Source organism: Cervus canadensis, chromosome 24 (genome assembly GCF_019320065.1).
Source record: "Cervus canadensis isolate Bull #8, Minnesota chromosome 24, ASM1932006v1, whole genome shotgun sequence".
Classification (NCBI taxonomy): domain Eukaryota; kingdom Metazoa; phylum Chordata; class Mammalia; order Artiodactyla; family Cervidae; genus Cervus; species Cervus canadensis.
Genome location: NC_057409.1, coordinates 46248775 through 46259425, shown reverse-complemented (window position 1 = coordinate 46259425; position 10651 = coordinate 46248775). Strand labels below are relative to the sequence as shown.

At 36.3% G+C, this 10651-nt stretch overlaps 1 pseudogene; it reads left to right on the top strand.

The window, feature by feature from the left end:
• Positions 1 to 2365: 2365 nt before the first annotated feature.
• LOC122426897 lies at positions 2366 to 2457 on the top strand (annotated as a pseudogene).
• The last annotated feature ends 8194 nt before the right edge of the window (positions 2458 to 10651 follow it).

The following is a 10651-nucleotide window of genomic DNA, read 5'->3' as shown; positions in this document are numbered from 1 at the left end:
CAAAGAGATCACCATGATAGATCTACTTACAATCTGTCCACCATACTGAATTACTATATTACTGACTATAGTTCCTGTGCTGTACATTACATTCCTGTGACTTGTTTATTTTAAGGATGGAAGTTTGTATCTCAGTCTCATTTACCTACTCCATATATCCCCCTAATCCCCTCCCCTCTGGCAATCACTGGTTTGTTTTCCATATCTATGAGTCTGTTTGTTTTGTTTTCATTTTTATATTCCACATATATATGAGATCATATGGTATTTGTCTTTCTCTGTCTTCTTTCACTTAACATAATACCTTCTAGTTTCATCCAGGCTGTCACAAATGGCAAATTTTCATTTTTTATGGCTAAGTAATATTCCAGTGTGTTTGTCTGTATATATGGCGCAACTTCTTTATCCGTTCATCTATTGATATATCTCTGATCAGTTTAACAGTTCCAAATGAATTTACTCAAATATGTATACTCTCAAATAAAATACTACTTCAGGAAGCTTATATTGTGATATTAAAACACTTTTATCATTGAAACATTTGTTGTTTTCCCTCTTTTTCATCTACCAGCTTTATGATAGTTTTCAATTACCATGCCCTAACCATGCTTAATTAATATCAAGAAATTAAACACTTAGAGTGTGCCATTGTTATACAAATGTATTAGAAGCAAAAGTAGGCTATAAGTGTTTCTAATATTTTTTGGATTTCACTCATTTGTCAAATATTTATTCAGTTATTTCTGAATGCTGGGTTTGGGGAATGATATTTGGGAGGTTATATTTTCTATAAAAAGGGGGTTAAATCTAAATCAGAAAGGTAACTTTTATATTTAAGATGTATTTATTAAATTCCTGTGAATCCTGCATTAGCAGTATAAAGATGAAGAAGACAAGAACCCTGTCTCAAGCTAGTCAGTCCTCATTAGAGAGACAGGTAAGTAAACAAGGCCACCAAAACAATGACCTTCCCTTTGTTATAAAAAGGGTGCATAAAGGGCAGGACTACAATAGAATGCAAAGTGTGCAGCAGTTAAGACCCATGGCTTTGGAGTCAGAGATATTGGCTGTGCTGTTTGAGTCTCAGGAGACTTTTAGCCATTCTGTTTCTCCACAGTGAATCAGGAATGATAATTCCTGCTTCACAAAAGTAAGTGAAATAATGTATGTAGAATTTTAATATAGCTCTGGCACACACTAATTATCCATAAAATATTTCTTATTTGTTTGTTTTTACAATAAAGCACTAGAAAAGCACAGGTAGGGTAGCAAGAACAAACCTACCTACTGATCAATGAACAATGGGCAAAGTTGGGTAGCTCCTCAATATACCAAGAGGCAACCACTTTGGATGTTCATCACATTAGAATTTTATGGTCACATTGAGATAGATAAATATGTATACATATGTGTGTGTGTGTGGATGTATGTGCATGTATATCTATCTGTAACAAGCAAAATTGCTTTATAGGATGGAGTCTATTTTGAAGCTCTAAAATTTGTAATATCATAGAACACTCACAGGAGGTATGAGTTGGCCAAGTTCTGCCAAGGAAGTTCTCACAAGAAGGCATTATGAAATGTCCTTATTCCTCAGAACTTAACTTTAAAATGTTCCCACTGGAGTCCAATGGAAATTTTATGAGACTAAAGGATTGAATTAGGTCTTGTATATTTTTAAAGGGTCATTCAAAAAGGCAAAGTCTAAATTTTTTACAGATGGCAGAATAAGGACTGATGCAGTTGGCCAAAACTGACCTTTTATGATTTTCAAAAGCAAATGTTTACTGAAGAGAATTCTACTATACTACCAATGGGGGAAAACTTTCTGGATGCTTACACTGGACAGCTCAGTTCACATTCACTGCCAAACATATTTATAAAAAAAAAATCAATAATAATATTTTCCATGGTACCTGTTTTCAACTTCCTCTCAAAAATTTTTGCCCTGTAGTTGTTTTTTCTCAAACACAAGTATGTTTCTGAGGAAAAACATTTTCAATAAGAATACGATTGTGAAAGTACATGCATTTTAGGAAGCTTACTGTTAGCTTCACAGCCTACTGTAAAGGTTGAGGATGATGGAGTTTTGCCTGATCTTCTAGACAGTAAATTCAGAACTGATTTTAAGTTCTTCCAGAATGGAGCTCCTTTTAAACTTCTTTTAAAATACAACTCCCTTTTTCAAAGAGGTAGAGGGGTTTCAGAAAGTTTAATGCTCTTTAATATGTTAAATAAAACTCTTAAAAAACAAAATTTTGATGAGCTGAGTGAAAAAGTTAGAATATTAAAATCTATAAAATGTGGGTGGGAAAAATTAAAGGTGATTTGTCACAATATATTTTGGGTTTGATGAATTTTAAAAGTTTAGTAGGGAGCACATATATTAACACGGGAACAGTACAGAGAAGATTAGCATGGCCCCTGCACAAGCAGATTATTTAAGGATTTTTTTTTCCATATATGTAATAAAAATGGTTTTAAGACTGCTACTTGCATCCTGTGAAGAAAGCTGAGCACCGAAAAACTGATGCTTTTGAACTATGGTGTTGGAGAAGACTCTTGAGAGTCCCTTGGACTGCAAGGAGATCCAACCAGTCCATCCTAAAGGAGATCAGTCCTGAGTGTTCATTGGAAGGACTAAGGCTGAAGCTGAAACTCCAGTACTTTGGCCACCTCATGCGAAGAGTTGACTCATTGGAAAAGACCCTGATGCTGGGAGGGATTCGGGGCAGGAGGAGAAGGGGACGACAGAGGATGAGATGGCTGGATGGCATCACTGACGTGATGGACATGGGTTTGGGTGGACTCCGGGAGTTGATGATGGACGGGGAGGCCTAGCGTGCTGCAATTCATGGGGTCACAAAGAGTCAGACACGACTGAGTGACTGAACTGACTGACTTGCATCCTACTGGAAAAGAGTTTTGTTTTGTTTATTCAGGGAATGGATGTGATATTCACTCTGTAAAGAATTTAGAGAAGTGCCTAGAAGCACAAATAATAAAGACTGTTATATAGTTCTATGTAGACACACACACACACACACAAGTTGGGGGAAAAACTGAAATGGTGAGCTCAAATTATAAGTAGGATTATTCATTTCCATGATAGCCATAGTCTAGAACTTTCTTTCTTTTTCCAGGAAAGTCGTATTTTTATTTATTTTTAAACACTTTTTAAAAGATGTATTTATTTATTTATTTCTGGTTGCTCTGGACCTTGGGTGCTGCACGCGGGCCTCCTCCAGTTGTGGAGAGTGGGGGTTACTCTCCAGGTCCAGAGTGTGGCTTTCTCCTTGCGGTGGTTCCTCTTGTGGAGCACGGACTCTAGAGCACTGGTTCAGTAGTTGTGGTACTCGGGTTTAGCTGCCCTGGGCATGTGGGACCTTCCCTAACCAAGGATGGAAACTGTGTCCCCTGCATTGGCAAGTGGACTCTTTATCACTGAGCCACCAGGGAAGCCCCTAGAACTTTCTTATCTTCTTATTTATTAAGTGGGTGCTTTTACTACTTACTTAATAAGTAGCTTACTTATTAAGCTACTCTTTTGATGTGCAGACTTTTAAAACATTCTGTTTCATAGCTGATCACCAGAAAATCAGAAACATTGCAATTTTCTTTCTCAGGAGAAAATAAATATTGTAGGTATTCAGACACCACTTAATGTAGTAAAGCATGACATTGGCACCTAATCTAAGCTCCCCAAATGACCTTCTTCTGTTAAAAACTGCACAAGTCTATGGTTTTAAAAACAATAATAAATAGATAGTTTGAAGTGTAAAATAGTACCCCGACTTTGGAGAAAGCTTTGACACTTTCTTATAAAGTTATAAATATGCCCTTGTTCTCTGTTCTGGAAATTCTATCCCTAAACTTTTACCAAAAAATAAAAACACATATTCACTAAGCTTTACTCATAAGTAGCAAAAACTAGAAACTCAAATTCCATCAAGAAGGGAATGGACAAATTTTAGTACATTTCTGCAGTAGAGTACTATTTGGCAATAAAAAATATGTTGATAGACACAACAACATGAATAAGTCTAACAAATGTTATGTTTAGCAGAATAAACTGAAAATAAAAGGGTACACAGTTCCATTAACATGAAGGACAATATTATATAAAACTAAATCAACAGCTTTAAAAATCAAAAAAGTGTTTGCCTCTGGATAAAGGAGAAGATTCACAGAGAAAAGACTTGAAGATACTTTCTGGGATGCTGGCAATGTCTGTTCTTCACATGGGTGGCTGCGCGCATTTGCAAAAAGTCATGAAATCATACACTTAAAATGTGTGCATTTTTACCAGTGATTAATTTTATTTTGAAAAAGGATAAATGGATATATTTTTAAAGATTTTTTCACATATGTCAGGCAAATCAAAAGAAGGACTTCTATTATGTGCCTTCCGATATCACTGTTTGTGAACTTAAGTGGTTCTAACGACAAAATGAACAGATTTAACTCTGCAACTGTGCATCATTTTTCTAACCGGTCTATTTTCCAGAAGGTAAGAGCTTGCCTTTTTTTAAAAAATTTAAATTGTTTGTAATACAGCACATAAATTGCCGTTAAACATGGCAATGCAATGAGAACCTCTAGAAGAAACAGGTGGGATCACTTCCCATTTTTTTCCTTATGACTTTGAGAATAAATCTCCCCCAAATGACACCTTTCTCCTTCAAACACTTCAGTTGTATATTTTATAACTTTTACATATGTCATTTTTACATGACAGTCACAGCTCCCACCTGGAGTTTTGCAACACTGTCCGCATGTTACCCTTTTTTTTAGAATATGCATGTTTTATTCTGAATAATTTTGCATAATAAAAATGAAAGTACAAAATAATTAACACAAAATATTTTAACAAGCTAAAATAAATCTTGAAAAAAAAAAGGGGGAAATGTAATCCATGGCAGAGTTTCCAAAAGTCATATAAGTTTGAAAACATCCTTCCAGTTTCACTAACTGAAAGATTTCAAGGTCAAAAAGAAATCTCAGGATCAAGGATCTAAAATAATATACTACATCCTCTCTAGACAGTTAATATTGATATTGAAGTATAACAGATTCAACAAATTTTAAAAAATCATGTAAATGGCTTAATAGACACAGAGATTTTAACTAACAAGCTGAGAAAAACTTAAATACTAACAGATTGATTTTTTATTGACTTGCACATTCATTCATTCACTTGTTTGTTAATTCTATCAACAAATATTTATTGGGAATAAATAAATAAATTGGGAATAAATTGGGAATAAATAAATAAATAAATATCCAAGTTCTTAGAAGGTTCTAAGAACTTGGACTATGTAGAAGACAAACAGATTAAAATGCCAGCTTTTCAACATGAGAAGAATGCTTGATATTGTACCAAAGGTAAGAAGGTAGGAAAGCAAAATATAAAATTAAAGGAAGAGTATTGAAATTCTTAATAAGGTAACCAGGAAAAGCCTACTGGTAGACATGGATTTTGAGTAAGGACCTAAAAGAAATAACAGAGTTAGAAATGCCAATACCTGGGCAAGAACAGCCCAGACAGCAGCAAAAGCAATGCAAAGGCCCTGAGGTGGGCCAATACCTGACTAGTTTAAGACGTTGAAAGCAGCCCTTACAGCTAAAGCAAAGAGAAGGAAAGAAAGGAAGAAGGTAAGATCAAAGAAACACTGTGGGCCAGATTACACAGGGCTTTTCAGACTGTTGTAAAGAGTAGTTTTTATAGTGCTTGGGATGGGGCTACTGAAGGTTGAAAGCTGAGGGGTGACATGGTCTCATTTCCATTTTAACTAGTTCCTTCTAGTTTCTCTTTTGAGAACAGAATGGTGAGGGTCAAGGGTAAAAACAGGAAAGTCATTTAAGAGGCTACTGCAATAATTCAGATAGAATGATAGAAAGCAGTAACTTGGAACAGGATGGAAGCAGTGGATAGTGGAGATAAATGATTGAGTTTTAATATATTTAATATATAAATTTATATATTAAATATATATATATTTAATATATATAGGGACTGGATATATATATTTAAATTTAAAATATATGTAAATTTATATATTTGATATAAAATTTTATATATTTAATATATAAAATTGAATATATATTTTGAAAGTAGAGTTAAGATTTGTTGACAGATGAAAAGCAAGGTGTGAAAAAAAAAGTCAAAGATTAATGCAAAGTTTTTGGACTAAGCAAAAAAAAAAAAGGATATTGATTCCCAATATTCCCAATTTGGGTTAAGTCCTTGTCATATTAATGTAATTATACCCATTTGACAAGAGGGAATTACAGCATTCTTCTGCAGCAAAGAATAAAACAAATAAAAACCCCTTCCTTGTGTCATAGGATCTCTGAAATTCTTTCACAGAAGTGTTAGTCCTTTAACTTGAGTCTTTGAATCAAATTAAATGTAAACTCTATGTCTTATTGATCTTTACTAATACATGATTTTAAGGTAGAGTAAAATGACATCTCTCTATAGAAGAGGATAAAGTTATAAAAGATACAGCTTAAATAGGAGGTAGAAATTTTAAAGGGTCCAGTTCAGAACTGTGTCTAAGTATAGGTGATGATCTAAAACATAAAATAATCTTTATGCAATCAAATTGTTAAATGTATCACTAATTTGTAGTGCTCATTACTCAATAAAATTGATATGGAGGTCAGCTGTTAGCTCTGAGTCAGCACTAGGTTGAAATCCAAAGTCCACTTCTTTAAGCTGCGGGTGTTAGGCAAGTTATTTAACTTCTCTAGATCAGTTTCTTCATATCACAAATAGATATACAAATACCCCCTTAAGTTCTTATTTTAATACTTTTATTTATTTAATAATTTAAAGTGTCTGGCATATTTTCGGTACCTAGTAATAGTTTTCATTATCATTTGACATGGAGTCAAATTTTCTAACTTACTAGTAATATATGAACTATTTTAATTTCAGAATCCAGTTAGTTAATTAGAAAGTACAAATAATAAATATTTATTGTTGGACAAAAAGTTATATTGAGTGTTTTTTTACATGAGTGATATTTAGAAGATTTGAATTTAGTTTCAGGAGCATCTCTTCTTTAGCACATAACTTTGCTTGGTACCAAGGGTGAAAGTTAATCTGTTCAGTAGACTCACTAAATATCATCCCAATCATCTCTTCTCTTACCTTCCCTACTACAGAGCTTTCTATTGCAGCTAAAAGTAAAACATGGCATAGTTCTAATCAATAAAATCTAAAGAAAACTCCTGGGTAAGGTGTCCAGAAAGATTTTTGTTTTCCCAGTAAAAGGGACACTCTCAGCTGATGTATCTGTCTCTCTCTTTTCCCCCTTTATGCCATTGATTTTCCCCTTCATCTGTGCCTAAAACATGGATAAAAATGCCTTGAGGTCCAGCAGCCATTTGGGGATTATAATGTAATAACTATGGGCTTCCCAGTTGGCGCTGGTGCTAAAGAGTCTGCCTGCCATTGCAGGAGATGTAAGAGACACAGGTTCCATCCATGAGTCATGAGGATCCCCTGGAGGAGGAAATGGCAACTCACTCTAGTCGCCTAGAGACTCGCATGGACAGAGTAGCTATGGCCCATAGAGTCACAAAGAGTTGGACATGACAGAAGCAACTTGGCATGTGGGTAATAATTTGAGAACAAAATACAACACATGGCAGAACACAGAGATGAAAATAATATGCACCTCTGAAAAAATTATCAAGAAGTACTAATATGAACTATCAACCTCCAGATATCCTATTTTGTGAGAAAAAAATTAAAACATATTTAAGCCATAGTAGTCAAGTTTACTTGCAAAAAAGTGAAACAGTGAAAGAATTAGTCACTCAGCAGTGTCTGACTCTTTGTGACCCCGTGAACTGTACCCCACCAGGTTCCTCTGTCCATAGGACTTTGCAGGCTGGAATACTGGAATGGGTTTCCATTCCCTCATCCAGAGGATCTTTCCAACCCAGAGATCAAGCCCAGGTCTCTTGCATTGCAGGCAGATTCTCTACTCTCTAAGTCACAAGGAAAACTCCAAGCTTACTTGCTCTTGCAGCCAAATACAGTTCTAACTGATTCACTACTTCTCTTTATGTTAGGCAAGCAATAGAGATCCACCTTGTTCCTTTAAATTTTATCTTGACTTTTTTTTCTAGTAATATACAATATCATTACTACCCAATTCTCTTTATTTAAATCACGTAAGGTATGCCAGCGGAGAAGGCAATGGCACCCCACTCCAGTAATCTTGTCTGGAAAATCCCACGGATGGAGGAACCTGGTAGGCTGCAGTCCATGGGGTCGCGAAGAGTCATACAGGACTGAGCGACTTCACTTCCACTTTTCACTTTCATGCATTGGAGAAGGAAACGGCAACCCCCTCCAGTGTTCTTGCCTGGAGAATCCAAGGGATGGGGGAACCTGGTGGGCTGCCGTCTGTGGGGTCGCACAGAGTCGGACACAACTGAAGTGACTTAGCAAGGTATGCCAGCAAATTTGGAAAACTCAGCAGTGGCCACAGGACTGGAAAGGTCAGTTTTCATTCTAATCCCTAAGAAAGGCAATGCCAAAGAATGCTCAAACTACTGCATAATTGCACTCATCTCACACGCTAGTAAAGGAATGCTTAAAATTCTCCAAGACAGGTGTCAGCAATATGTGAATCATGAATTTCCAGATGTCCAAGCTGGTTTTAGAAAAGGCAGAGGGACCAGAGATCAAATTGCCAACATCCGCTGGATCATTGAAAAAGCAAGAGAGTTCCAGAAAAACATCTATTTCTGCTTTATTGACTATGCCAAAGCCTTTGATTGTGTGGGTCACAATAAACTGGAAAATTCTGAAAGAGATGGGAATACCAGACCACCTGACCTGCCTCTTGAGAAATCTGTATGCAGGGCAGGAAGCAACAGTTAGAACTGGATATGGGACAACAGACTTGTTCCCAATAGGAAAAGGAGTACATCAAGGCTGTATATTGTCACCCTGCTTATTTAACTTATATGCAGAGTACATCATGAGAAACACTGGGCTGGAAGAAGCACAAGCTGGAATCAAGATTGCCAGAAAAAATATGAATAACCTCAGATATGCAGATGACACCACCCATATGGCAGAAAGTGAAGAACTAAAGAACCTCTTGATGAAAGTGAAAGAGGAGAGTGAAGAAGTTGGCTTGAGGATCAATATTAAGAAAATTAAGACATTCATGGCATCCGGTCCCATCACTTCATGGCAAATAGATGGGGAAACAGTGGAAACAGTGGCTGACTTTATTTTTCAGGGCTCCAAAATCACTGCAGATGGTGACTGCAGCCATGAAATTAAAAGACGCTTACTCCTTGGAAGAAAAGTTATGACCAACCTAGATAGCATATTAAAAAGCAGAGACATTACTTTGCCAACAGAAGTCCATCTAGTCAAGGCTATGCTTTTTCCAGTGGTCATGTATGGATGTGAGAGTTGGACTATAAAGAAAGCTGAGCGCAGAAGAATTGATGCTTTTGAACTGTGGTGTTGGAGAAGACTCTTGAGAGTCCCTTGGACTGCAAGGAGATCCAACCAGTCCATCCTAAAGGAGATCAGTCCTGGGTGTTCATTGGAAGGACTTATGCTGAAGCTGAAACTCCAATCCTTTGGCCACCTGATGTGAAGAGCTGACTCATTTGAAAAGACCGTGATGCTGGGAATGATTGAGGGCATGAGGAGAAGGGGACAACCGAGGATGAGATGGTTGGTTGGCATCACTGACTCAATGGACATGGGTTTGAGTAAACTCTGGGAGTTGGTGATGGACAGGGAGGCCTGGCCTGCTGCAGTTCATGGGGTCGCAAAGAGTTGGACACGACTGAGCGACTGAACTAAACTGAAGGTATTTCTGGGCTTCCCTGGTGGCTTAGACAGTAAAGAATCTGCCTGCAATGCAGGAGACCCAGATTTGATCCCTGGGTTGGGAAGATCCCCTGGAGAAGGGAATGTCTACCCACTCCAGTATTCTTGCCTGGAGAATTCCATGGCCAAAGAGGAAAGCCATTTGGGGGGAAATTTTTCTAAAAATATACCCATGCTTTTCTCACAGAACCTTTTAGTAAACTTATGTGAAATATATACAATAACTATTGCTTCTAAATGAAGAGGAATTTTTAAACAAAATTAACATCACAGTATAGGAATTTTTTAAACATGCATGTTTTTTCTTTTAAAAAGTTAACAACTTTTCTCAGAGAATTGATAAATATTCCCTAAAGGTTGAAAACAATTTTTCTCCATTTTAAAAAGGTGCACTTTTTTAGTTTGTTTATCATAGAAGGAAATAAAGTATACTTTTAACCTAGAGCTACTGTTGTTTCTTCCTCTAAATGAATAAATATGATATTAATGGTAGCATTAAGGCATATCAAATAGTTCCCTAAGTAAATCAAGCTTATGTCCCAAAAGGGCACTTCCATTCGCCTTTTCTTTGCTTTCCTTCCTTCCTTTTCATTTTGGCCTGCTACATGGCAATTGCAAAAAGGAACAAAAATGGAAATGGAAAGTGACCTTAATTTGCTGACATCACATAAGGTTAGCAACCTATAAGGCCCATTTGCAGTAGTTTCACTTAAAGATAAATATGACATAGGAAATGCATTTTATAGTGGTAATACTGATGGTGCAAGAGTA